General features: G+C 44.7%; 1 protein-coding gene and 1 long non-coding RNA gene across 4 annotated transcripts in view; one reads left to right on the forward strand and one right to left on the reverse strand.

Moving 5' to 3' along the window:
* Positions 1 to 27,769, forward strand: part of PAMR1 (peptidase domain containing associated with muscle regeneration 1) — a 172,879-nt gene that overhangs the window by 63,569 nt on the left and 81,541 nt on the right. The window lies entirely within an intron of this gene.
* Positions 23,418 to 25,413, reverse strand: LOC113624824 (uncharacterized). The gene is made up of 2 exons (XR_003434470.1): positions 23,852 to 25,413; positions 23,418 to 23,687 (listed from the first exon to the last, which is right to left on the reverse strand). It is a non-coding gene; the product is annotated as an uncharacterized LOC113624824 (long non-coding RNA).

Genomic DNA, 27,769 nt, shown 5'->3' on the forward strand with positions numbered 1-27,769 from the left:
ACCCCCCAAACTCAGAGGGCTACCTTTCAGGTTCTCTCAGAACCTTTTGCCCTCTACTTTAGGTAGCAGCACCTGGTAGTGAGTTTGTGAGTTGTTCCCAGGACACATTAAGCTGAAGGATGGGATGTACCTGCTCCTCCTGGCAGACAAACTCAGACTCCATGAGTGGTTCTCTTGGGGAGCGTCTCCCTCAGTCTGAAGGGGAAGGGAGGAAAAACATGACTGTGCTCTCTACTGTGGATTCCCTTCAGACGATTTTCTCTACTGGATCTCAACCTTTTCTTCTATGACCTGGAGGTGGGTGAGTGGGACCCATAGTGAAGGGCCCCTCTGGGTACCTCCTGGTAAGACCTGCGTGGGTGTGTCTAGAACTTCTCTTTAAAATGTGTGTGTACTCCTCACCCAGTTGTTTTCACCTTTGGGCTTTAGCAGAATTCAAAGGCAATGGGAAAACTCCCACCTAGTAATCTGCGACACATACACATCTACTCATTTATTAATTATTTATTAAGCCCTAAACTTGCCTTTTTCATTTGAATGACTGTTTATATATTTCTTTGATAGCTACATAACATTTCATATGGTACATGTGGCTGTACCATAACTTATTTAACCGTTCTCATATTGATAGTTATTTAGGTGGGTTTTTGATATAACAAGGAAGGCTGCAATGAATAATCCTTTAACATATATCCTTGTGCCCTTATGTAAATATTCTTAGAAGTGTGATTGCTAATCCAAAGGGCCCACAGATTTTACATTTTGTTAGGAATCACATTTTGTTTCATAGGTGGAGCCAAATTACCCTTCAAAAAAACTTTAGCAATTTACACTCTTACTCAATGTCTTTCCCTAAACCCTTGCCTACACTGAATATTGTCAAGCTAATCTAATCAGTGACAAATTCTATCTCTTTGCTATTTTAGTTTGCTTTTCCCAGATCACTAATGAGGTTGAACACCTTTTCATACATTTACTAGCCATTTGTAATTCTGTGAATCATGTTTGTATCTTTTGATGACTTTTAAATGTTTAGAGCTCTGTGTTTTAGTCATAACTGCTTGACTATAAAATATGTGGCAAATATTTTTTCTCTATCTGTTATCCTCAGGATGCTTTAATCATAAATAGATTCTTGAGACCAAAGGATTATTCTGTTGACTTAAGTTAGTATCTCCAGAAAACAGAGTAATGAATTACATATTAGTCAACAAATTTGCTATAACAAATTATCCTCAAATTTCTGTAGCTTCATTCAGTAAAAAGTTTATTTTTCATTCTTTTTTAAAAAAATTATTAATTTAATTTATTTATTTTTGGCTGTGTTGGGTCTTCATTGCTGTGCGCAGGCTTTCTCTAGTTGCGGTGAGCAGGGGCTACTCTTCGTTGCGGTGGCGGTCTTCTTCTTGCAGTGGCTTCTCTTGTTGCAGAGCACGGGCTCTAGGTGCCCGGGCTTCAGTAGTTGTGGCACACGGGCTCAGTAGTTGTGACTTGCGGACTCTAGAGCTCAGGCTCAGTAGTTGTGGCACATGGGTTTAGTTGCTCTTGCGGCATGGGGGATCTTCCCGGACCAGGGCTCGAACCCATGTCCCCTGCATTGGCAGGCGGATTCTTAACCACTGCGCCACCAGGGAAGCCCTATTTTTCATTCTTGCAACACTCCAACATGGGTGTTCCCGTTCAGCTCTTTCCAAAGTGACTCATGGTTCCAGGATCCTTCTACTTTGTGGCTCTGCTCTCCTCTAGATTCTTGAAGTTTTCCCCACTCAGCTAGCAGATGGGGAAGGAGAGAGCACAGGATTTCACAAGATGTTTTACAGACCAGGTTTGGAAGTGGCATACATCACTTGCCCTCTTATTCCTTTGGCCAGAGCATAATCATATCATAAAGAAGACTAGAAATGAGATCTAGCTATGAGCCTACAGAAGTCTCTGCTACAATAAGTGGAGCACACCGACATCTCAGCAAATAAACTCCAAATCTCACTGTGTTATTGAAGGAAGTCTAGTGACTCTTGAATAGAGCATAGGATGATCCCTACCAAAGAGTTTTCAACACAGAGTGCTGTTTGAATGTCAAGGATCATGATGCCATTGAAGTCTTATAACTCTTCCTTATGGAACAAAATTCAAAGTCTCTTCAGAGGGACAAGGGATTCTTCTGAATTCTTTTACAAGAGGAAAAGATGATCTCTCTCTCAATCTGAAAACATTTCTGGAGGTTTCCTTGCCCTTGTTAGACTCAGAGGCTTGGCGTGGGGTGTTTGGGTGGAGGGGCCGGGATCAGGCAGCTCCGGCGAGGGCGGGTTCTAGGGCTCATGAGATGGGGAGGCGGTTGGCTGAGAGCTCCCAAGCCAAGCTAGAGCTGGGGTGGAGGTGAAATCAATGCTCCAGTGTCGGGGAATCACTGTGGAGGCTGGTGAGGGCTGAGCTTTGGGAATGTAATTCTTGTAAGGGGTGACCTTAATAACAGACAGATTAGGGCAGAGGGAGGAAAAAGTTAAGAACAGCCTGGAACATGGATTTCTGACCCATGTTTAAAATGGGAAGGAGAGGGGCAAATGCTAAGGCTGGTATGGAAACAGCATTCGGAATTGCTTCCTAAAAGTGCCACGTGAATTTCCAGACAAATAAAACATTTTATAATCTTCAGCAGCCTTGACCCTAGCACAGCTCTCCCACACCTTGGCCATCGTGATGTTCTCCTAACCCAAGACTTTATGTCATTAGGAAGTAGTGCTTCACCACCTGGACGGCCAACCCCCTGCAGGGGTTATCCTGGGGCTGCTGTTTGGTGCAGGGGCACTGAAAATATTTGGCTACTCAGAGAAGTGATATATAGACATTCATAACTAGAATGGCAGTGAATGACCTCTGGCCTTGTGACCAATGTTCACATTCCATTAGACGGTCTGTTGAAGTCAGCAAGAGTCATGCCCTCTTCTTTTATAAGGGGTAATTAGTCCCAGGATCAAGCGAAAGAAGACAGCAACTTCTCGCCAAACTCCTCAGGCTCCAGTGATGTTCTTGACCTCAGGCAAGTTACCTTCTCTCCCTAGGACTGTTTTACCATCTGAAAAAATAGGGTAGAGTCTGTGGGGGTGACTTACTCTTCCAGCTGTGACTTTCTAGGAACCTAAATACAATGTGTGAAAACCAGAGTTTTCAGGAGAAGGTAGGTTCTGCCCCAATGTGATCAGGGTGGTCTTCCCATTGCTGAGCTCACGTATAACCCAGTAGTCTTTATGATACCCTAGACTACTCAGGGGCCTTAAAGTCTTCCTTATCACTCACATTGGAAGACAAAGATGTCCCAGGGGGATGCTTACTGCTCTGTTCTGGTGGCTTCACTCCCTGGTACCCCCCACATCCCAGTCCCAACACATCACTGATTTCTCTCCTGTGGCTTCTCCCTGTTTGAGTCATCCTTTCAAATAAATCCATGTTGGCGGTGCCCTGGCTTTACATTTTGGCTTCTCTCTATATCATGGGGTCCCCCATTCTCTCTGAAACTACACACCAAAGTTCATGGTTAAGTCCTAACCAGTCTTGCAAAGGCTTAGAGTCCCAGGTGTCCCCACGGAGAGAGAAATTGGACAGTTGTGCATCACAGCACTTGTTCTGGTTTTTCTGTTTGACCAAACTTCAGAGGGTGGCAGATGGTGGTCAAATGACCTTTAGCTCTGAGAGGCCAAGAATCAGCTCTGTGAGAAGGTGTATTTTTTAAAAATCTATTATTTGTTTGGCTGTGCTGCACGGTATGTGGGATCTTAGTTCCTTGACCAGGGTTTGAACCCGCACCCCCTGCAGTGGAAGCGTGAAGTCTTAACCACTGGACCACCAGGGAAGTCCCAAAGTTATCGTAATATTTTCAGGTCTAGGATATTCCTATCATTACAAAAAAAAAAAAAAAAATCAGGATGCACTGTTTGGGGCCTTATATGGGGCTGGGAGTAATCAGGATGATGAACACTGAGCGTATTTTTTCCTTATGCCACCCAGCCCCTTCTAATTCAATAATCAGGAAAGGCTACTATTATGGAGGGAAGTGTTACGTTTGTTAATTAACTTCTTCAGCATGGCTGGCACACGCTGACACGACTCTCCACTCTGACCAGATCTTCATTTCCTCCACTTTGTAAAGGCACATCTGGGAAAGAAAAATGAACCTACCAACCCAGAGAGACAATTGTGGGAGAGAAGCTCCTTTGTGGCAAGAGAGAATTTTCTAGAAGAACCTTCTCATTCAGGGAACCCACCCTGGGCTGTGGGCTCGATGAGGGCAGGGTCCATGTCTTAGTCACCATCATTTCTGGTGCACTTTGGGTGTCAGCATCTGGAATGAACAGGTGAATCCAGGCCTGCCCCACAATGTCCATGACGGACACTCCCAGGGCTGAGATGCCCTCTTTGATAAGTAAAGCCCCACAGTGTTTGCCCTACAATTTGGCTCTTACTGTCCTATTCTGTTGTGTTCTAAATCTCACCCTGTTTCTTACTGTTGGCACTGAACATGGTTTTTGAGATCCAGCCTTATTCCTAGATGTAAGTTATGGTTTCTGACTGCTGTGTAAGATTTCGTTATATTTCATACAAAACTCTCTAGAGATGGATATCTAGGTTGCCTCTGACAACTAACCCTAGTTCCCAGCCATCCCTACGCTCAAAGTATTTCCTCATACTTGTCTTCTTCTGAAATGCAATCTGACTTTGTTTAGTGTTTACTTGAATGGTTTCAATCGCAAATTCATTGCTTTCTTAGTGTGTAAGTTCCCTTCGAGCAGATAATCATAGTCTCTACCTCTTAGGGTGGTTGGTATAGATGAGATTATGTGAGTGAAGTGCTTAGCACATTAGCTGGCAAGCAGAAGGTCCTCAGTAGATGGTATAATCCTTCCAGAGCCTAGAACACATTAGGACTTTAATAAATAGCAATTACAAGAATGAATGTTTAATTACCTCTGGTGATTTGGGGTCTCCTTCCCCATAAAGCTCGGTCCCAGAACACTCGAAACATTAGGTATTCATTCAGGAGATAGTAATTACGATAGTCACCATTAATCCTCCCAAATTGTTCCCCTTTTACAGATGATAAAACTGAAACTCAGAGAGGTTTTGCATCTTGCTTGTGATCATTCAGCATAGTTAGTGGCAGAATTGGGGCTTAAACTGTGGTCTAACTCCAAAGTTTCTATTTCTAAGCACCCTGCTGTATCACCACCCCTGGGGAAGTGTGCTTAGATGATTACTATTTCAGCAGCAATAGCTTTTATTTTCTCTGTGTGCGGATAACAAAGAATTTAAGATTCAATTAATATTTACTGAGACCTCACATGTGCCAGGCCCTGCCAGGGCCATGTTTAAGGGACATTTGTGTAAATTACCGACAGATGCTCCCTGGGTGGATTCAACAGTGGGCACATGGCTTGGTGAGTAGAAGCCGGGCTGGATTCTGGCCTCTGCTTGTCCCCTACCCTGGGCACCTGTGTGCAGTACACAAACTGCCCAAGTGTATGCCGTACCTCTGGGAACATGCTGCTTATTTCCTCCGTGCCATGCCACTGAATCTTCCTCTCCACAACAGTCCTATGGGGCAAATACAATTCTGCTGGACAGATGAAGAGACTGAGGTTCAGAGTTGTGACGTAGTCTCAAGGCGCAGATCCAATGTTCAAATGGGAGTTCTTTGGCTTCAAATCCAGAGACTGGCTAAATATAAAGCAGAGTGATCGAATGGGGTCCCATGTAGGGAAGGAAAATAGATTCGGGAATCCCTGGGAAGAACCTGCCAAGTCTGACAACTGCTGCTGGGATGATCCTCATGCTTTGCTGGGGCTGCCTCCCTGGAGAGTGATGGATGTGGTCCCCCATCAGAACTCCAGAGGAGATGAAGTTCCAGGCAGACTGAAACCACTGTCTGGTGAGCTTAGGGCTGTGGAATGTGCGTGCTGGAAGGCTGTTATGAGCTCCTGGAATAGGCTTCAGGTTTCAGGGCACACACTGCTTCTTCTGCACAAGGGATCAGTAAATATACCTGCAGGTACAGAGTAGCACACGCTCAGCCGGGGGCCAAGAGATCCTGCCAGTGGCTCAGTGGAGAGGGACAGGCTGTTGGGTAGTGAGGTGACGATGAGGCCCCTGGAGAAAGCCAGACTGGGCTTGCCCTCCGGCTTGGCACTTACGAGCCAACCTCTCAGAGCTTTGGTGTCCTCATCTCCTCCCTTATTCCTCTGTGACTTTTCTAGTCCTTTGGAGATTGAGTTTATGATCTCCCTGAAGATACACCCATGCCCCAGGGTCAAATCAGGACCTCTGATTCTAGAATGTTCTACAAAATCATTATCTCAAAGAGGTATCTGCCCCCCCACCATGTTCACAGGAGCATTATTCACAATAGCCAGGATATGGAAACAACCTAAGTGTCCATTGATGGCTGAATGGATAAAGAAAATTTGAGATATATAAATAAGAAAATAAAGTGTATATAAATGTGGTATTCATATATATATATATGAATATTTACTATTCAGCCTTTAAAGAGGAGAAAATTCTGTCATTTGCAGCAACATGGATGAACCTGGAGGGCATTAAGCTAAGTGAAATAAGCCAGACAAGGAAGGATAAATAACTCATAATATCACTGATATGTGGAATCTTAAAAAAATTGCCAAACTCATAGAAATAAAGGGTAGAGAGGGGCTGGGGCTGGGGGCACTAGGGAGGGGTTGGTTAAAGGGTACAAACTTTCAGTTACAAGATGAATAAGGTCTGAGGATCTAATGTATAAGATGGTGACTAGAGTTGATAACACTGTATTGTATGATTGAAAAGTGCTAAGGGAATCGAACTTAGATGTTTTCTCTCACACACACAAAAGATAAATACATGAGGTGCTGGGTGTGCTAATTAACTCTATGGCAGGAATCCTTTGACAATGTATACGTGTATCAAATCACCACGTTGTATACTTTAAATATCTTACAATTTTGTCAATTATATCTTGGTAAAGCTGGGGGGAAAATAATGTTGTTCTAAAGCACTGGGGACTTTTCTGCCAGTGAAGGAGATGTGTATTTGGATGGGCTATTCTCAAGTTACTCTGTAGGTATCCTTCCCTCTGAAGCTGGGGACTCCCTGCCCCCTTCCCTGCCCCCCAAACTGTGTTACGTGCTGGAAATATTGTCGTAACCATTCCTACTTCGAGGAAGTTTACATCTAAAGGGGGCAGACTAATAAATAAGCATTTATAATCCAGCATAATAAGAGCTAAAATAGGCACTGCAACACTGGGGGGAATCAGAGAAGACTTCCTGGAGGAAGTGATCTCTAACCTGAGTCCTGAAGGATGAGTAAAAAGCAGAATGGGAAGAGAGTTCTAGGTGGAAGGCACAGTCTGCGCAAAGATCCAGAGCAAGTCAAAGCCAGCTTGTTTGAGGAACAGAAAGATTGGGAAACAAAAGACCCCACAGGGTTCGTTTGTCTGTTTGGCTACATTCATGCTTTTGGACTTTATCCTGGGGGCCACAGGAGGCCTGGAAGGAATTTGAACAGGGATTAACCTGCTCTGAAGTTGAGAAAGACCACTTTGGCCTGATGCAGAAGACAGCGGGGGTGGGGCAGAGACTGCACGCCGGGAGATCTGTTAGAAGGCTGTTCAGATATGGGATTATTTAAGGAAACCTAAAAATCCAAGTCTAACTGTGCTCCTCAGGAGAAAAGCCTTCCTCCTCCCACCCCAGAGTAGTCACCTCTGGAATCTTTGGAATCTCTATGATCTTGGAGGCCAGTGAGAGCCCATAGTTCTCCTGGCTCCCAGGCCAGTGCTGTGCTCCAAACCTTCCCCATCCATTTCCCTTCCAAGAATCAGTCCTTTCCCCCAGCAGCTAATCTTTCCTTCCAGCATCCCCACGGCCTCCAGACCGATCACGTGTATTTCTTCCTATGCCCTTTAGTTTCCCTTCTGACTCTCCTCTGATTTTCTCTTGACCTCCCCGGGGCAGACCCAGAGATAAATCTGTTGGCTTCTTGGTGGGAGAGTTTAGTCTCGTTTCCAGCTCTGGCAGAGGCAGCAGCTTCACTCTGGCCTGGGACCGCGCCGAGGGGGCAGTGAAGGAGCTCTGGCTGCCGGAAGTTCTTGCTATGGATTTGAAGATGGAAAGAGAAACTGATTGTGGTCCCTTCTGTCAGTAACGCGGTACCCTGTCTCATGGTTCTCAACCCAGACTGCAGAATAGAATCCCCTTCTGTGGACTTAAAAAAAAATTGCCTGGTTCCTCAGAGATTCTGATTTAATTGTCACAGGAAGAATCCAAGTATCTGTAGTTTTCAAAGCTGCCTGGCTAATTCTAATATGTAGGCAGGATGGAGAACCACAGCAGTCTTAGCATCACGTTTCAGAGATAAGATGACACTTAGGTGGATTGTAGGCTCTGGCTTTTTTTTTTTTTTTTTTTTGCTGGGCTTACCTTGGGCAAAGCGTAGCCTCTCTGAGCCTCATCTCTTCCCTCCTCTGGACAGGGAGGTTAATAGCACCTATCTCTTAAGATGGTTGTGAACGGGCCGAGTCAAGCGTTTGCATTGCCTGGTACAACTTTTTTCCTCATGCCCAGCTACTTTAGTGTGAGTTGGATGAGCAGATTTTTAAGACTTAACTGTGAGAGAAGATGTACTCTATGAGGGAGAAAGGTACAGGGTTAACATTTTTGCAAAGTGATTAAATAGAATAAGTTTGTCTCCAAGGTCCCCACCCCCATTTCCACTCCCTGTGCCCTAAGGCTTTTAGACAGGATTTGAGGCCACTGGAGGTCCCTCAGTACCAAGCATGCCTCCCCAAGGAGGATGGAGAGAGGATTCTTCTGTAAAATTTTCCCTTAATAAGTGGTTTCAACGCCATTATAACATAAGACTTTCCATCGCTTTCCTGCCAAATGTGTTTCATTGGTCCCTAGATGTAGCCTGTGTGGTCTTTTCCTATGGGTGGGCTCTCAGAGTCCCTGCCCATTCTATCTTCTGTGATGAAGGGGGGTAATGCAGGGGCAAGAGTGAGTCCTCCCGGGCACAGTTAGCTCGGCCAAGAACTCTGTCTCCTTACTCCCATTGTCACAAGTGTGTTTTCCTGGGCACAGCAGAAATGTCAGTGGAAGAGGATAAGGTCAGTGCAAACTCATCACCACTCCAGGAAAAATAGCTTGCAACACACTCTTCCTAATGAGAAGAGGGATATGTCTCTCTCAAGACATTTGAGATTCAGAGATTGGGAGAGGCGCTCTGGAACAGCTGAAACTGAGTTCCGAAGAGGTGCTCAGAGATCCAAGTGACAGCTGATGGGAGAAGCCCACGCCTTCACAGTGGTTGTGATAGAATTCTAACTCAAAGGATATTGCCTTTCCATAGAGACCTTCATTAAGATGGAAAACAAACAACGCTTTCAAATCTGAGCCCTTAATGGGTTAAGCTAAAGAGTCCAGCAGCAGTTCAGTTTCTGAAAGTCAAGCTATTTTAAGAAGCAATATATTATCCCAAAGAATTTTTCGATGCTATGACAGAACCTGGATGTCCTATGCACTGACTCACTTCGTAATTCAATAAACATTTACTGTTCCAATGAGCATTTGTTTCTTCTCCTTTACCACAAATACATCGCAGGAGCAGATCTTTCAAATTGCAGGCATTGACTGGTGATGAAACTGCTTCTCACACAGGCAACTCAACGTAGCATGATCCAGGGCGAGTAGCTACATGAATTTAATTGTGTGTCTTGGAAATTGAATGACCAATTCACTGTGTAAAAAGCTTTATTGCAAAATTTAAAACTATCATAGCTTGGTATTAATTATTAACAATTATAAAAAATTAATGCTGACATATAATAATTTTTACTTATAAAATTATTATGACGTCAGCATTAATTTTTATCATTTTCATAAAACTTTATTTAATAATGGTTAATCGCTTTTACTGAGCCAACCTGGCAAAACAGTTAAATGAGATAAAATGTGTCAAGTGCTTAGCACACGACATTTAAATAAGCAGGCAAGAAATGATGGTTCTCATTCTATCATGGGAAAATTATAATTTTTTCAAAAGATAAAGGCATTTTGAAAAAAACTTGAATTTTTCAGAAGAGGAATAAAAGTGGTGCAAGTCTAATGGCTAGTCTGATTATCTAGGAATCACAGTATCCATGAAATTCAGGTCTAGATATTCACTGACACTGTCATTTTGATTGGTTTTGCCCTTTCTTGAATGCCTAATAGTATTAGCAACAACTACTGCAACTATTATTATTCTAAATATTAATATTAGTAGTAGTAGTGGTCATAACTGTAGTTGGTGTTATTTATTTCTGCTTGCCCAGTATCCCAGCCCCCTGATTTTGGAAGTATCTAGATTATCCTTTGGATAATTACCCTTCCCCGTTGGCTTTGGTCTTCGTTGGGATGTCAAAGTGTACACCTTCCTTTGGAAGGTGACTCAGAGATGGTGGAGTTGTTTCATCCTTACAGCAACACGTTGAAGATACCCTCCAATGATTCCTGTGACTTACCTGGGGGCTCTTCTGTCTCCTGCTTCCTAGTTCCTTCCAAAGCTTGGCCATTCAATTTATCCTTTGATTCTGTCAACTATCTCAGAGCTACTCAATATATTTTCTTTTTTTTTTAAGTTAGCCAGAGATGATTTGCTTTGCTTAATAATCAAAAAAACCCCAAATAGTAAGGTAATATTATTAATAGTAGCTCTGATTGTCATTGTCATTATTTTCAAAGTCATAGTAATAGCTACCATTTACTTGCTATGCGTTATGTTCTAGGGACTATTCAAAGCATTATCGTATTGCATCCTCATAACAATTCAGTGGATATACACTGTTATTTCCTTTTGCATATGAGAAAACTGTAGGTCGGAGAGATTAAGTAATTTGCCCATAGCTAGCAAGCTGTGCTAGCAAATGTGGCATCTCCAACTCTGGCACCAACACCCTCAATCACTATGCTACTTTTCTATGACATGACTGAGATGGGATGTGCCTGGCAATATGCTAATCACTTTACATCAATTACCTCTTATTTTTCACAGAAACAATCATGTCTCAGTATGGGTTCTGACTGCAGCCATACAGATGAGGAAACAGGGGCTCAGATGAGTTAAATGCTTTGTGCAAGGTCACTCAGCTACTAACATTCCAGCACAAAGCTATCCAGCAAGAAAGGTCTGAGCCTGTCGGCAGAGGGACGAAGAAACAGGCCAGGTCTGTCCAGACTTAACCTCACTTGCTGTTAACAGAACAAAAGAACCTTTAAAAGATGCTGAGAACCAGGCTGCCTTCTGAGGAGTCCCAGAAGGCTTACAGCGGAAAGGGAAAACTTCCTTGTACTGAGATAACTTTGAAACCCTCATTTCTTGGCCAGTTTTGTTTTGTTTTTTTCTCTTTTCTTCTTTGAAATTCCAGGCCTGATTAGATCATGCTCTGGACTTGAGTCGGCCAAGGGGCATGCTTTAAATCACTGTGATCCTGATGACCTTACAAGAACATCTTAAAAGGATAAATCTATTTGTTTTACACTGAGATAATGGAAAATAAAGCAACCTCTGCCCTCTCCAGGAGACCTTGCTTGCCACGTTGGTTTTTATAACATACTTTTACAGTTGATTTATCTGCTCTGAAAAATGAGATTTAAAAACTAAAAAATAAAGAAGCCCTCAGTGGTGCTTGTGCTAAAACCACCGTTGAAAGCCAAGAACATCATCGTAGACCCTGTTACCAGAGTCGGCAGGTTGATGTGTTTCCATACATGGGAACAAAGGCCTCAAATTCCACTGAGTCTGGAGAGACTTTCAGGGGCTGTATTTTCAGGCCTGTGTCAGGAAATGAATGATGTAGAAGGCACTCGTGTGGCTGCTGTTTGGCCTCCACCACCAACACCAAATCCCACCAGCATTTATGGCCCTCGTCCCCAGACTTCTAGGTCCGTGGGTTGGAAATTCAAAATTTGTGCCCCGAAAGTGGATAAGGCCATTTTAACAGAATTATCTGGCTGGGATGATTTTCTAGAGGATGCTGATGGGGATGGCGTGGGGAGTCATCAAAGTGATGACAGAAGAACACGTCATTTCTGCTTTGCCTTTTGTAGCAGTTATTTCTAGACCAAACCAACTTTTTCATAAATTTCAGAAGCATGGAAGGATGAGATTGTCATTGGACTACACAAGGGCATGCCTGCCAGCTGGTGGAGGTCATTGGGCACCATCTTGGAAACTGGCTACTGCTTAAGACTGGCTACTGTATAAGCCTTAAGGACAAAAGCCCTTAACATGGTCCACAGGGACCAGCTTGCCTCACCAGCCTCCACTCCTTGATACTCTCTGGGCTGCATTTCACTCTGCTCTTTTTTCAGTTCCTTGCATGTAACATGTTCCATCCCAGTCTGCCTTTGCAAGTGTTGCTCCCTCACCTGGAATGTTAATGTATCACTCTGTGTCATCACTACCTCTTCATCCTTTAAAGCTCAGCTCCACCAACGCATCCCCCAGGAAGCCGTCCCTGATCCCCTAGACTAGGTCTGGTCTTCTGGTCCCGTGCACTATATTGCTAATAACTGAGTCATCGACTAATTGATTAATCATTAATTCATACAGGAATGTATGGTCTGACTTGTGCTCTCTGGGTCACCAGCAGGGAGCACAGATCATAAAGTCAGACCCAGATTCCAGGTTTCTTCACTCGGAATGCTGGGGTCATACTCTTCATAACCACTTTTTTTTTTTTTGCTATACGCGGGCGTCTCACTGTTGTGGGCTCTCCCGTTGCGGAGCACAGGCTCTGGACGCGCAGGCTCAGCGGCCATGGCTCACGGGCCCAGCCGCTCCGCGGCATGTGGGATCTTCCCGGACCGGGGCACGAACCCGTGTCCCCTGCATCGGCAGGCGGACTCTCAACCACTGCGCCACCAGGGAAGCCCCATAACCACTTTTTAATCCCTATTCCTATGGGGAGAAAAATGACCATTATTGTACCCTGTCCTTATACAAGGCTCTTTTCATTAGTTCTAAAAATAGAATCATGCTGATTTTCCAGACTGAGCATCTAGCCTATACTTTTGCTTCCATGTCCCCTACATTAACCACAAGAAAGCACTTTCATTAAAGTACGTTATTTTATTCCCTTATCAATTTGATTCCTATTTGTCAGGAAGTACAGAGTTTTAAAAGTTACCAGCAACACTGTTTGTTACAGGTTTTCTTTGGACATCAAGCCCTACTGCTAGAATCCATTGCAGGGGAGAGTTGCAGAAAAGAATTCTCTATTTTTCCCGAGTACGGTGGTTTGGCATACTGGGTGAGCCACTTGGAGCAGAGCTCTTAGTCCTCTGCTTTTTTTTCACTCAACTCACACACACACACATACACACACATACACACACACTCACTCCTTTGATTTATTTGCTAGGATGATGTAAACGGAAATTACAGAATCATCTATGCGTGTGTGTGTGCACGCGCGTGCTGGTGGGGGAAGTAGGGATATCTGAGCTGAGCCTAAAATGGAATTCAAATATGTCTGTAGAAGTGGTGGGAGGACCACTTGGAGGTGATTTGCAGGAAGGCTTTCCCACCCCTCACTGGGAAGGAAGGGGGATGAATCAGACATGGCCTGTGTCTTACTCCTGTGGAAAGGAGGCTCCTAAGGGAAAGAAAGAGGAACTGTTTGTATTATACAACAGACTCCATGACCCTCGAGGGCACAAGCAGGGCCTTTTGGAGGTCTGGGTGACCCTGTGTGACTCTGAGTGAGGAGGGGGGTCATAGCCTTACTTCGGAGTGGACTGAACTTGGAAGCCCAGCAGCTTGGGGTAGTGGCAGGTAGCACCTTTGTGTGGACATTGGCATTGAACTAGTGTCAGCAGCGTTCAGAGGCTACATGGTGAGCTCTCAGGGGGCTCTAGATGCAGGCAGCATAGGTGGGGAAGAGAAAAACCCAGTGGCTGCAACTGGATGTGTTGTGTCTGCAGTAGCTGACTGATTTGTGACCACCAGGGAGACACCCCCAGGGGACACCAGGACACAAGAGGCTGAGATCTCATGGGGGCTGATGAGCTCTAAGATCTTATGGAAGAAAGAGCCAGTGGGAGTTTGGAGGAACTAGGTAGATCACTGATAGTTCCCTAAGACCACTGAGACTTGGGGGTGGACTGATGCTAAGAGACAAGCAGGCCTTAGGTTGGGTGGCTCCATGTCGTGTGACTGGAGGGACAGAAGAAAGCCAGCATGCCCAAAATGTCTCCCCTGACGGCACACCCTGGACTCAGAAATGCCCTCCTTCAAGGTCATTCCTTTGGTTTGAAGGCTTGTGCTTAGCAAAGATGCTTTACTGGGAGAGTTGGACGCCATGAGTAAGCATGGGAGGAGTTGGAGAAGGGAACAGCAGAGCTGGCAGGCCTGGGTGAGGCCTGGGAGGGGAGGTCCACGGAGATGCAAGAGAGGTGAGCAGATGCTAAAATGGGGAATGGGTGGAAACGAATGACCATGACAAAAAATGGGCCACTTCTCGTTTTAACTGGGCCCTGAGCCCATTTCCCGTGCTCCCTCCAGGCAGGTTTCAAGTGGTCTGCTGTGCATCAGTCATGTGCTGGGAAATCCCCTTGCCCTACTTGAGTGGTGCCCTAGCCAGACCTCATGCTTAGGTTCTTGAGCCTTGCTTCACTGAAAAGAGAGAGGGAGAGGAGAGGAGAGAGGAAAGCAAAAGAAAGAGGGAATAGAGAATGAGAGCAGGGAGAGGCAGAGAGCAGAGGAGGGGGAGATGTACTGAGACACACAGAGAAAGAGCAGACATGGGCCATAAATTGCTTCCAGGGTGTAAGGAATGACAGACGCCCACTTTGAAGACCTTCTGGGGTCACTGTTTAAAAGCATCCGGCCATCTGGCCGCAGGTGGGCCCCTCACCTGACCCCTATTAGAGCTCCTTGCCTCTGGAAACTGGCATGATTTATGGGTCCCTCTGGACTCATGGCCAGACAGCCACCCCTCACCTGTCACATCCTCCCTGACCCTGAGTTGCCCTTCTTCTTGCACGTGGTGCAGCAGGTGGATTTGAATTTCTAATGACTGCAGACACCTGTGTTTCCCTGAGGCTCTTGCTGTGGTGATGGAGAACAGACCCAGGTTGTACCCAGGAGGGAGAGCTCAGTGGAGGAAATATGAGAGACAGGCTTGATGGAGACATGACAGGTCACCGAAAGTGTGCACCCTGTTAGATTTCATTAACTGTCTACACTTCCCTGGCTGCATTCCACTGGTCACCTGCCCAGAAACACAATTGGAAACACAAATCTTAAAGGAGATCAATTTTCCAATGACATATGATAGGAAAAAATGGGTCTGGAGCCAAATCACAGATAAGCGGGCCCAATCCACCAGAGGGTCATTCATGAGGATCCCGGTGTCAGTGCAGCTCTGGTCCAGCCTGACTTATGGCTGGGAGCCCCACTGTGAAGGAGAAGGGGGTAAAGCAGGTTTGCAGAGCCCAAGAGGGGCATGCGCCGACCTGGATTAATGGGGGGCCCCCGCCAGATCCCTCCCACCCTCTAAATCCCTTGGAGAATAGCATGCTTTCCCTGATGACAGCTCTGTTGCAGTTCATAGAAACTCAAGATTGAAAGTTTAAGGCCCGTGGTCAAGCCAGCAGTGCAGAGGGAACAGAAGACTTTGTTACGAGTCTTAAATCCCTCCAGATGCAACGCAAGTCAGGCTGCTCATCTCCAAGCTGCTTAGCAGAGAGTAACCCCTTCATTCCCAGGGAACGTGGTTTGAAAACCCTCTCAGTCAAGTCAAGCTAAGTCCTTGGTGCCCGCTTTCATGGGTCAGGGGTTCCCTGCTGCTGTTCCTGCTTAAGGGGAAGTAGTCCTTGCTAGAACCTTCATGACTCTCCTTTAGAGCCTGCTGGAAGAACTTTTCCTCTCTCAATAGTCTAGCTTGTGACCTTAGAGGTGGTAATTTCTGCATTTTCACAGCCTTACTTCTCTAATTGCAGTGCATAGACCAGCGTCAATGGCATTGTTGGGGTCAGTGGCATCATTTGAGTCCTTGTTAGAAATGCAAAATCTCACGTCCCTGTCCCAGTCCTACTGGATCAGAATAGTGCCATGTCAGGGGCTCAGCATTGGGCCTGGTTGCCTGCAAGCTGGATATTCAGAGGTGGCAGTAGTTGGATTGGCTTTGGTAAGCAGCAGTCCAGGCTGTTGTATCGTGTAACCTCTATCTCTACTACTTTGAACACTCATGTGCCCATCATGTCAGGTGATGACAGATACCGGCTAACGTCATTTTTGTCTACTTGGCTATTCAATGCCTTTCCCATGGTAGACGCTTTCTTTCTACCGTGATCACATTTTCTAGTCATCCTTGGTGCTCACTCCCATGTGCCCATCCACATGCCTCCAATCATTCAGTCCTTTTCATTTCAGGCTCCTGATCAGCCTGCGAGGCCATTTGCTACTGTCCATGAGACTTGATATATTCTCACTTCTGGCCACTTTTTCTTCCACACAGAGCAGAGGACTGGGTGCACCACTCAAAGCTCCACCCACCCTCAGCTCTGTCATTCGCGTCCACTCCATGATGCCTGGAAGACACCCACCATTCATTTTCAACTTGTACTCACATTCCAAGATGTCCCACCTGTAAACCAACCATGAGATTTTTCTCCTTCAGCTAGTTGTTTTGGGAACCTTCCTAACCATCTGGCCATAGGTACAAGCTGAGAGAGTGGTACTGGGCAGTCATGGAAGGTAGCATGGGAGTCTGGGGTTCACGCCCATGAACATTTATTGTGCCATCTGATCCTGCTTGGGATCCATTTGGGGTGTACCATTTCCATCTTAGAATGGCCTGCTATGGGCCTGTGTGATTTCATGACTTGGAGGGTCTGGTAGAACTCAGCTCATGATTACTTGACATTCCAGGGTCAAATGTCCCACGTCCACCAGGGCCCAGAAATACTCTAGGATATATTCCTCAAAAAGCACATCCTGCAACTGACATGGCCTTCATCCAGACCCCAGAGCCTCTGTTGTAATTCTCCCACTGGGGTTTGTTATAAGATCCTTACTGTATCTTTTCCCACCACTGACACTTCCGACACCAGATTGTCTGCCAGATCATATACTCCAAGTGGCAGAGCTACTCGTTCCATAGCCTGAACTGACTACAGATTCCTTTCTTGCTCCAGGCCCACACAAAGTTGGCTACCTTTCAGATTTCCCGGTATATGCACTGGAGTAGTATTGCTAGAGGTGGGATGTGCAGCCTCCAGAACCCAACCCAGAAGGGAATGACAGACATTATACCTCATTCTAAGGGATAAAAAATGCAGCAATTTGTCTTTTACTTTGGACAGTATTTCTCAGCATAATCTTTGGACCCCTGAAAACTTTACCAATGTGCCATGCCCCTCCATCTTCCTAGGGTTTGTCTCCCACCATCTGAAGTGAGCTGTTTCACCAAGGCCCCCAGTGTGCTAGGCAGCTCTTACTCTCCCAGCTCTGCCATTGATAGAATGGATCAATGTGGTATTCTGAAGGATGTGCAGATGGTCCAGATTTCTTCTGACTGTATTGTGACAGCAGAAGAATGAACATAGACCTAGGACAATACTGTAAATACATATTATTGTCCATTCCATGTGAATGTAAATTGCTCCTGATTCTCCTCTCTGATTGGGATAGAAAAGAACTCATTGGCTGCATACCATTTGCCCAACTCCATAATAATCTACTGTGGCAAAGGTACCATGAATGGCAAGACAGCCACTATTGGAACTACTTCTCAGCTGAGTATGTGATAATTGACAGTCATTCTAGAGTATCCATCTGGTTTCTGCAGGGCCCTGACTGGTGAATTAAGTTGAGATGTGGAGATATGAAGAAGACCACCATGACTGCATCAGTAAGATCCTTACGGGTGGCACTAATCTCCAACTTCCCCAGGAATGTGATATTGTTTTTGATTCACTGTTTGGGGGAACTGAAGTTTCAGAGGGGAAGGCAATTTCAGAGGCTTTTACTCAGGCTTTCCATTATGATAAACCAAGGATCTCATGTAAGAATTTAAGAGTTGAGTATATCAATCCCAATTATATATTTGGAGACCAGAAAAATCATCACTGGATGGGTAATCCATGGACCCACTGGACCCACTGTAAGTTGGCCTTTGGCCAAAACTCTATATTAACTTGCTGCCATGTACCTCAAACAGGTGGCCTTTACGACATTTCAGATCTCCAGACATTGGTATCATCTCAGACTCTGTCCAATAACCCTCAAAATGTATGGGTATTTCTCTTGCCCCAGTCATCTGAGTAAATGGTTGTAGGTATTTTAAGAGAAATATTAAGGGAATCATTAGTATATACTTGCCATGGTGTTGCTGTGTACTTCCTTTTGGGGACCCAGCCACCTCTGTAGCCAACAGAGTCTGGAGGTGAAAACTGGCTCAGGTCCAGGGATTGAGCAAAGTTCATGACTTCTGTTGAAGTGACCACCTCCAGCCTCCTGCTCATTCATTCTTGCCTTTTTGGATTGTATATATTAAGCAGCACCCTCTTTGTCTGCCTGTGCCTTTTGTCCCTAGGGGATCCCATGTTCTACTAACCATATCCACAATTCCTTGTGGGTCAAGCCCCCTTGGCTGCCCCTCCAATCTTGTTGGTTGTGATAGTAATTGTGGGGCCCCCTCATTTCTGGTGATTAATAACCATCATCTGGACTCTTTTGCTTTGAGGACTTATCATTCCCATTGCTATTAGTAAGCCAAGTTCTGTGACATATTCCCTATAGTCAATCCTAGCCTGTAGAGGAAAGCCACCACTTAATGTCTTAGTGATGCTAATATTCATCCCATCAGCATGTTCTTGATGGCCTTCATGAATAGCGCGTTCTCTAGGTCCTTCCATGGAACAAAATTTCTGATGTGTCTTCTGTCCTCATGTAATATATCCAATTCAGCATGCCTAGTTCCCTGAGCCATTTAATCCCACTAGTTTCCATGGTACCTTGGGCATTACCACTTGGTCAGTATGGGCTATTTTTTTTTTTTTTGATTTATTTCGGCTGTACTGGGTCTTAGTTGTGGCGCGTGGGATCTTCATTGTGGCTTGCGAGATCTTTTTTTTTTTTAGTTGCAGCATGCGGACTTCTTAGTTGTGGCATGTGGACTCTTAGTTGTGGCATGCATGCAGGATCTAGTTCCCCAACCAGGGATCAAACCTGGGCCCCCTGCATTTGGAGCTTGGAGTGTTACCCACTGGACTGCCAGGGAAGTCCCAGAATGGGCTGTTTTTTTCTCCATGTCTTTAAGAGTTACCTACTAGCAAATTTGCCTATACCCTAGGGTTCTTGCCAAGGCGTTAAATCCATGTTCCTGAAGAGTACTCCAAAGTAAATGAACTTTTGCTTGTCCATTCTTATGTCCTGTACTCCTTAATCAAGCACCCTCAAAATCCAATCCCATGGGTACTCCCCTGGCTCATGCTGGTATGTGCTACCTAATTCTTGCAGCTCCATTGGGATTTGTCTCTTTCCTTATGTTCTACACTGGGAATATGCTGGAATTTAACCCTATTTTCTGGCCTGACAGCCAGGACAGGTCTGCGAGAAAGTCCTGAGGAGGACACCTGTTTTCTTGCAATGGGGAGGCCCATGTTGTATCTTCCCACAGGAAGGAGTTCTAGCTCTTAATAGGGACAGATGAGCCGTCTCTGAAGGCTCAGAGGATTCAGGGAAGTCAATGGAACCACAGTCTTTGGGGGCATCCATCCAGATGACTCAATCTCATGTTCAGGAGTTCAGGTTTTCCCAGGCAGGGCACTGATCTTTGCATAGTAGAGTGGCGGTGACAAAGCATTCCACTCTCTTTGAACCCTGGTGACTATAAACATCGGAACCTGAGTCTGCTTCTCGGTCCACTCTCCTACTGCAGGAACTACAAAAGAGGACCACTGGCTTTCACACTTAGTATTTAAATTTGTTAATTGCCCTTAGTTTCTCATTATCCCTCTGTAGGCATCAAATCAACTCAGTAACCAGCTGTTTCTACTGTCCTTAAATGTGCTATTCTTCCATAATGTGCAAACACCTGAATCTTCATACCAGCCCAGGCATTCCCTTCCACCAGGAGGTCCTTCCAAGTAATCACCTGTGAAATTTTTAGCAATTGGGTTGCCACCTTGTGCCAGGATTATCTATACCTCAGGTACCATTTGGGATGGGGCCTTCCTTGCCAGCTGTGTGGCAAGTGATCTAGAACGCAAACTCCCTCTTATCACCTCTTGTTTTTGATTATTCCCAGTATCAGTTATGTTGGTTGGTTCCTTTAAGAAGCAGACACCAGGCTAAGTTAGAAGTGCAAGACAGAATTCTTGGTTGTAGAGCCCGTGAAAAATAAAGGGGAGAGAGGCAAGAGTAGGCAGGGAGAGCCTTCAAACTGCTGTGCGGGTCTGACATGGTGAAAAGCCAGGGGAAACACAGGAGGATGGGGTAGGAGACCCTCAGACTGGAACGGCATTCAGGATTTCTTGGTCAGCGTGGTAGGGAACTCTAGTGCAAATATTACCTATGGAGAAGTCCTGCATTGGGTAGAAATGGCCAGGCGCCCATACCCTCACCAACTGGGAATAATGTGGCTTGAGTTCAAATGCTGCAATTAGGTCATTTCTGGGTAGGCTTCAGAGGGTCCACGCATATCCTGAAACTGTAAGCAAAAATCAATATGTGTGTATGTTTCTAGAATCCATAGCTTTTCACTAAATTTTCAAAGAATTCCCTGATGCCCAGAAGGTAGCGTGACAGCGGTGTGAATTCACTTGGTCATCCCAGCATGTTCTCCTGGCCCCTTTCATGTTCCCTCTTTTCTAAAGAGCTGTGTGCCAGCTACACTGGCCTCCTTTGTGTTCCTCAAGCACTCTAAGCTCATTCCCAACTCAGGGCCTTTGTCTTAGCTGTTCCCTCTGCCTGGGATGCCCTTTCCTCAGATGCATTCAGCTTAACTGTCAGCTTCTCAGAGAGAAGCTTGGATTCTGCAAACGAAAGTACCTTCCTCCGTCACCCCTAGCATACTTCTCTGTTTCATTTCTAGCACTGAGCCCTTCCATATGATCTCCTCTTTGTTATTTGTTTGTGATATATCTCTGCCCAGTAGTATGCAAACTCCATGAAAACAAGTCATTCTCTCTTGTTCACCATGCTTTCCCCATAGCCTAGAATGTTCTTGACATGTAGGAGACACTCAAAATATTTTCTTTTCTTTTTTTTATTGAAGTACAGTTGATTTGCAGTGTTGTGTTAATTTCTGCTGTACAGCAGTGATTCGGTTATACACATATATACTTTCTTTTTTATACTCTTTTCCATTATAGTTTATCACAGGATATTGAATACAGTTCCCTGTACTATACAGTAGGACCTTGTTGTTTATCCATCCTGTATATGAGTTTGCATCTGCTAATCCCCAAATCCCAACTCATCCCTCCCCCCACCCCTTGGCAACCACAAGTCTGTTCTCTATGTCTGTGAGTCTTTCTGTTTTGTAGATAAGTTCATTTGTGTCATATTTTAGATTCCACATATAAGTGATATCATGTGGTATGTCTTTCTCTTTCTGACTTACTTCAGGTAGTATGATAATCTCTAGGTCCGTCCATGTTGCTGCAAATGACATTATTTCATTCTTTCAAAAGGTTTTCTTAAGAATAAATGCTTGTCTTCTCTGTCCATTAAAATATTTTCCAATGTGTCCCCTTCTTACATTTTTTGTAGCTATTTTATAGAACTATAAATATAATTATTAATAATCCAGACATGCAAAAAAATTCCAGACAATAACGGATCCCTATGCACTAGCCTCAGAGATAGACAGATGTTAACGTTTGCCTTCAGTTGCTTCAATTTCTCCTTCATTTGTTTTATTTTTTAGCTAAAATTTCATAGCTCACATTTTGTGACGCGCTTCCCTTTCAGTGGTAACTCCTGCCTTGAAGGTAGTGTATGTCATTTCTAACTATGTTTTAGTAGTTTAATGATATGTGTTTCTATTCACAAACAACATATGCTATTTTTTTTTTACTGAAGTATAGTTGATTTACAATATTGTGTTAGTTTCAGGTGTATAGCAAAGTGATTTGGTTAGTATATACATAACTGAATACATATATATACATTCTATTTTTCAATTTTTTTCCATTATAGGTTATTACAAGGTATTAAATATAGTTCCCTGTGCTATACAGTACATCCTTGTTGTTTATCTATTTTATATAGGTAATATGTATCTGTTAATCCCATACTCTTAATTTATCCCTCCCCCCCTTCCCCTTTGGTAACCATAAGTTTGTTTTCTATGTCTGGAGTCTGTTTCTGTTTTGTAAATAAGTTCATTTGTACTATTTTTTAGATTCCACATGTAAGTGATATCATTTAATATTTGTCTTCCTCTCTCTGACTTATTTCACTTGGTATGATAATCTCCATCCATGTTGCTGCAAATGGCATTATTTCATTCTTTTTTATGGCTGAGTAATACTCCATTGTATATATGTACCACATCTTCTTTATCCATTCATCTATTGATGGACACTTAGGTTGCTTCCATGTCTTGGCTATTGTAAATAGTGCTGCAATGAACATTGGGGTCCACGTATCTTTTCGAATTAGAGAGTTTTCATCTTTTGTGGATATATGCCCAGGAATGGGATTGCTGGATCACATGGTAGCTCTATGTTTAGTTTTTTAAGGAACCTCCATAATGTTTTCCATAGTGGCTGTACCAATTTACATTCCCACCAACAGTGCAAGTGGGTTCCCTTTTCTCCACACCCTCTCCAGCATTTATTGTTTGTAAATGTTTTTATGATGGCCATTCTGACAGGTATGAAGTGATACCTCGTAGTTTTGATTTGCATTTCTCTAATAATTAGCGATGTTTAGCATCTTTTCATGTGGCTGTTGGCCATCTGTATAACACATGCTATTTTTATATGTCCCAAGATTTTATAGAAATGTGTGCACACTATATGTATCTGTTGGTAATTTGGACCTATTTAAGTATTTAACACTATTGTTGAGCCACAGAATTAACTCTGGAGGTGTCCTATCTGTGGACTTATTGTTATACATGATAATACAATTCCTTATTGTTTAAGCCACATGAATTGGGCTTGTTGTTATGCACAACTGAAAGCTTCTTCCCTGTGATAGGCTCATTGTATTGACATTTCTCACTGTTGAGTCCTTAAGCTGTGGCTGCTCAGAAGTTTTCATTTGGCTGCAGGTTTACCAAGTGTTTAGACAGTTTTTGTTTCTCCTCTACCCCAGGTTGCCCAATTCAGAAATCTTTTGTAGTAGTAATTTATTGCCGTGTAACAAATTTAGCAGTGCAGAACAACACAATTTATTATCTTGCCTAGTTTCTGAGGGTCAGGGATCTGGGAGCAGTTTAGCTGGGTGGCTCTGGCTAAGGGGACTCTTGTGAGGTCACAGGGGACTCTTGTGAGGTCACAGGCAAGTTGCTGGCTGGGGCTGCAGCCATCGGAAGGGCTGGAGAACTGGCTCCCAAGATCCTTCATGGGACTGTTGTCAGGAAGCTTCGGTTCCTTTCTGTGTGAGACTCTCCATAGTTGACTTCTCCCAGAGTGAATGATCTGAGAGAGAGAGAGAGAGAGAGAGAGAGAGAGAGAGAGAGAGTCCTACACAGCGCACCACCATGCACCCACCCACATCTACGCAGTTATCAACTGGGAGTGGTCTTTGCTCCCTCACTTTTCTCCTCAATATACACCATAATCACTGATCCCATCCTTTTTACCTCCTTGGTGCCTCTCAGATCAAGCCACTTCTCTCCATCCTGTTGCATACTGGATGTAGGTGCAGAGAGCTGAGTCTGGGGCACAAGTCTGATCCAGTCACTGGCCCTCAAGTTGTTTTCAGTGACCCTCAGAATCAAGTTCATGGTTTTGAAGGCCTGCCTGCACCTCTAGCTTCCTTATTACCCGGGCTTCGTCATCTCTTGTCCTCTACTCTCCCTTCCCTCTGTGTTTCTTTAGGTCTGAAGTTCAGTGTCACGTTCTCAGGGAAATTTTTCTGACCTTCAGACCAGACTGGATCTCCCGGTCACATGCTTTTGGAATGTTCCAACTTCAGTCATGCTGCTCATCACAGTTGCCCAATGTCTCATTGCTATCTGGTCTGCGAATCTGCAAGGTGAGGGACCACAAAGGTTTTGTTCACGGCTATCCTCCAAGGACCGGAGATGATGTCTGGCACATAGCAGACGTGCAATGCATTGCGCTGAATAAGTGAATGGGTGATTTTTCACCTGGTATTTGTGCTTTCTCCTTTCCTTCCTTCCATGGAAGGAGACAGGTTACTTTATATGCAAATCCTATTTATCCCAATGAACAATGTGGCAAGATTGAACCAGACATTCAAAGCAAGGACCTTTCAGGCTATTTTGTGGGTCCTGTGTGACAAAGACTTGCTCCTTAAGCAAGCTGTAGTCAGTCTTGTGTAAGCCTTTTCTTGACCAGGCCCCTCCTTGAGGCTTGTCCTCAAGAGAAAGAATCCTGCCAAGTCAGTTTAGTGAGAACCTCCCGTCGCTGATATCTGATCACCCTTGATGTCTGATTCAGTTCCTCATCCCCCACCATCTCCTGGCTGATATCTGATCACCCTGACGTGCTTTCAGGAAGAATCCTGTTAAATCAGATTAGCCAGTATGCCCCCTTATTCCTAATGTTTCCTCTTAGTACTTTTCCATCCACTGACCCCGCACCCTGCTCCTTGGTGATAAATCCTCACTTTTGCTTGTTTTATTCAGAGTTGAGCCCAATCTCCCCTGCTTCCTGCAGACACCCATTGCTGCAGTCCCTTGAATAAAATCTTCCTTACAGTCTTTAACGAACATCAGAATAAGTTTTTCTTCAGCACTTGGACTGGGTCTACTCAAGACAGGCCTCTCGATTTGTCTTTGAACAAATGCAGACTCTATCCCTAGACTTCCAACTGGAAGCATAAACATACAAGACAATATATTCTTCACACATGCATTGGCTGCAAATCAATATAGGAACATAACCTAACTTATATCACCAGACCTGTGGAAAATGGTACCTACTTAGTTTCATTTTGAAATGAAACTCTAAAAGTAGATGTTCATGCATAGTTATAACAACAGTCAACCTTGACTGAGCTACCATTATGTATGCCAGCCTCATTTTAATCTCACCAGAATTATAAGGTAGCTATTACCTCCCTTTTATAGATGAGGACACTGAGACTCAGAGGGGCCAATGAACTTACCCAAGTTCATACAGCCGGTAGGTAGTAGAGCCTCGATCCACTCTGGGGCCTGTTGCCCTTTTTTTTTTTTTTTTTTTGCAGTACGCAGGCCTCTCACTGCTGTGGCCTCTCCCGTTGCGGAGCACAGGCTCCGGATGCGCAGGCTCAGAGGCCATGGCTCACGGACCCAGCCGCTCCGCGGCATGTGGGATCTTCCTGGACCGGGGCACGAACCCGTGTCCCCTGCATCGGCAGGTGGACTCTCAACCACTGCGCCACCAGGGAAGCCCCCTGTTGCCTTTTTTATGCCACTGTACCCTGCTGCCTTTCCTTGGAGTTATTCTATTTTTTGGTCCCTTCCTCATCGTAAATGGCTCAAATGCATGTAATTGTTGAGTTAGCCACTTGGATCGGGGTCACAGTTTTTGCCAGTGTTCTTCGTAAAGCTTTGCAGTTCCGTGGCATGGCAGACGTTTTGCTTTAATTTGAAGTGTATAAATACACATATAAAAGTTAAGAATAAAAAAAAAAAGTTAAGAATAGGTTTCCCCAAGTGATTCAGGAGCACATTGACTATGAAGGAGGGAAGTGTGCCCACTTTTAGCAATTTCCATGATGAATGACATAGAGCAAGAAGAATGTGGTTAAAGAAAGAACGACAGACTCACCTACCCCTTTGCCTGGTTCCCAATGGAAAGGGAGCGGAGCTGAGCCAGCCCTGGAGGTGGAACATTGGGGCTCGTTGTGTAGGTGAACAGCCGGGATTCATTAGGGCTGGAGACTTCCATGGTGTGGCCAGTTAGAGCAGGCTCTGGTGGAAGGACCCTTTGTCTTTTCCACAGACCTCCCCTTCTCCATCTCTGGCCTCGGTTGACTTGAACTTTGTGTTTCGTACGCTGATGAAAACCACACTTACTGACCACACTGCTGACCAGTGCTCTGGGATGCCTCTCTCAGGCTTGCAGGCCTGTATCACCCCAGCTCTTTACTCTGGCTTGCCCTCTCTATGATTGCTGCTTAGGTGCTGATATGAAAAAGATGTAGTTTGGAGACTGGGGAGCTGTTGGCATTCACAGGACAGCCTTCTCTGCGGTTTCTTTCTGTGTATTCACATGCAATCAGCCTCCCACGGCATTGAAAAAGGTTCAGGTTTTTTAGAGTGCCTCATCCTTTCATGTGAAAATTAGAGGGGATTGTGACTTGTAATTAAATGGGTGGCCCCACTCCATCTACTACAGCCAATTGTTGATTTCTGAGTGTTGATTATAAGTAGATAATTCTTTTTTTTTTTTGCGGTATGCGGGCCTGTCACTGTTGTGGCCTCTCCCGTTGCGGAGCACAGTCTCCAGACGCGCAGGCTCAGCGGCCATGGCTCATGGGCCATGGCTCACGGGCCCAGCCGCTCCGCGGCATGTGGGATCTTCCCGGACCGGGGCGCACGAACCCGCGTCCCCTGCATCGGCAGGCGGACTCCCAACCACCGCGCCACCAGGGAAGCCCTATAAGTAGATAATTCTTAATTCCAGGTATTGTTCCCTACTTCCCAGCATGGCACTTTGCCTCTTTCACCCATAGCGTTTGTAATGATTGATTCCTCCCAGAAGTGGGTGTAGAAAGTGAGGGCAGGAGGGGGAGAGAATCATAATAAAAATAGCTAATGTTTCCTGAGTACTTAGTATATTTTAGGCACTGTTCTGAGCTCTTTACTCCAACCCTATGGGGACAGGTACCATTATTCTCTCTACTTAACAGGTGAGAAAACTACAGCCATCATAGGTGAAATAACCTGCCCAGGTGTACATATGTAGTAAGTGGTCCAGTTGGATTCAACACTAGGCAATATGACCCAGAGCAAGAGCTCTTAAGGCAGAAATAGAAAAAGAGGGAGGGAGGGTCCTACAAAGAGGACCTTTGTAGGAGGGTCCTACAAAGAGGAGGGAGGGTCCTCCTCCTTTGTAGGAGGGTCCTACAAAAAGAGGGAGGGAGGGTCCTGCACAAGGGTCCCATTGTGCAGCTTATAGCCTAGATTCAACAATTGTCTGTCCCAAACCACTTTCCCCTAACCCAACAGATACTTGGTGAATTTTTCAGTGTTAACTTACGATGATCAGTGATTCTTCAAAAGTTGGGACTTTGCAGATCCCTTTGAGATTTTGAAGAAGGCCATGGCTCCCTCTTACTCCAAAAACTGCATGCAAAGTTTTGCATATCATTTCCAGAGGTTCAAAGGCCATGTGAAACTCTCCTCCCAATAGACCCCATGGAACCTGGGTCAAGAATCCTGACTTAGAATAATACTAAACTCTATCAATATGAAAAACTGATTTGACCATAATGGGAAGAGAGGAAGCTAAATTTGGGTAGGAAAATGGAAATTTATGTAGAGTTGTATGAACTCAGACAAATTACTGACCTTTTTTGTATCATAGTCATAGCTTCCCTCTTC

Source organism: Aethalodelphis obliquidens, unplaced genomic scaffold (genome assembly GCF_003676395.1).
Source record: "Aethalodelphis obliquidens isolate GAN/ISIS:26980383/991018 unplaced genomic scaffold, ASM367639v1 scaffold14, whole genome shotgun sequence".
NCBI classification, from domain to species: Eukaryota; Metazoa; Chordata; class Mammalia; order Artiodactyla; family Delphinidae; genus Aethalodelphis; species Aethalodelphis obliquidens.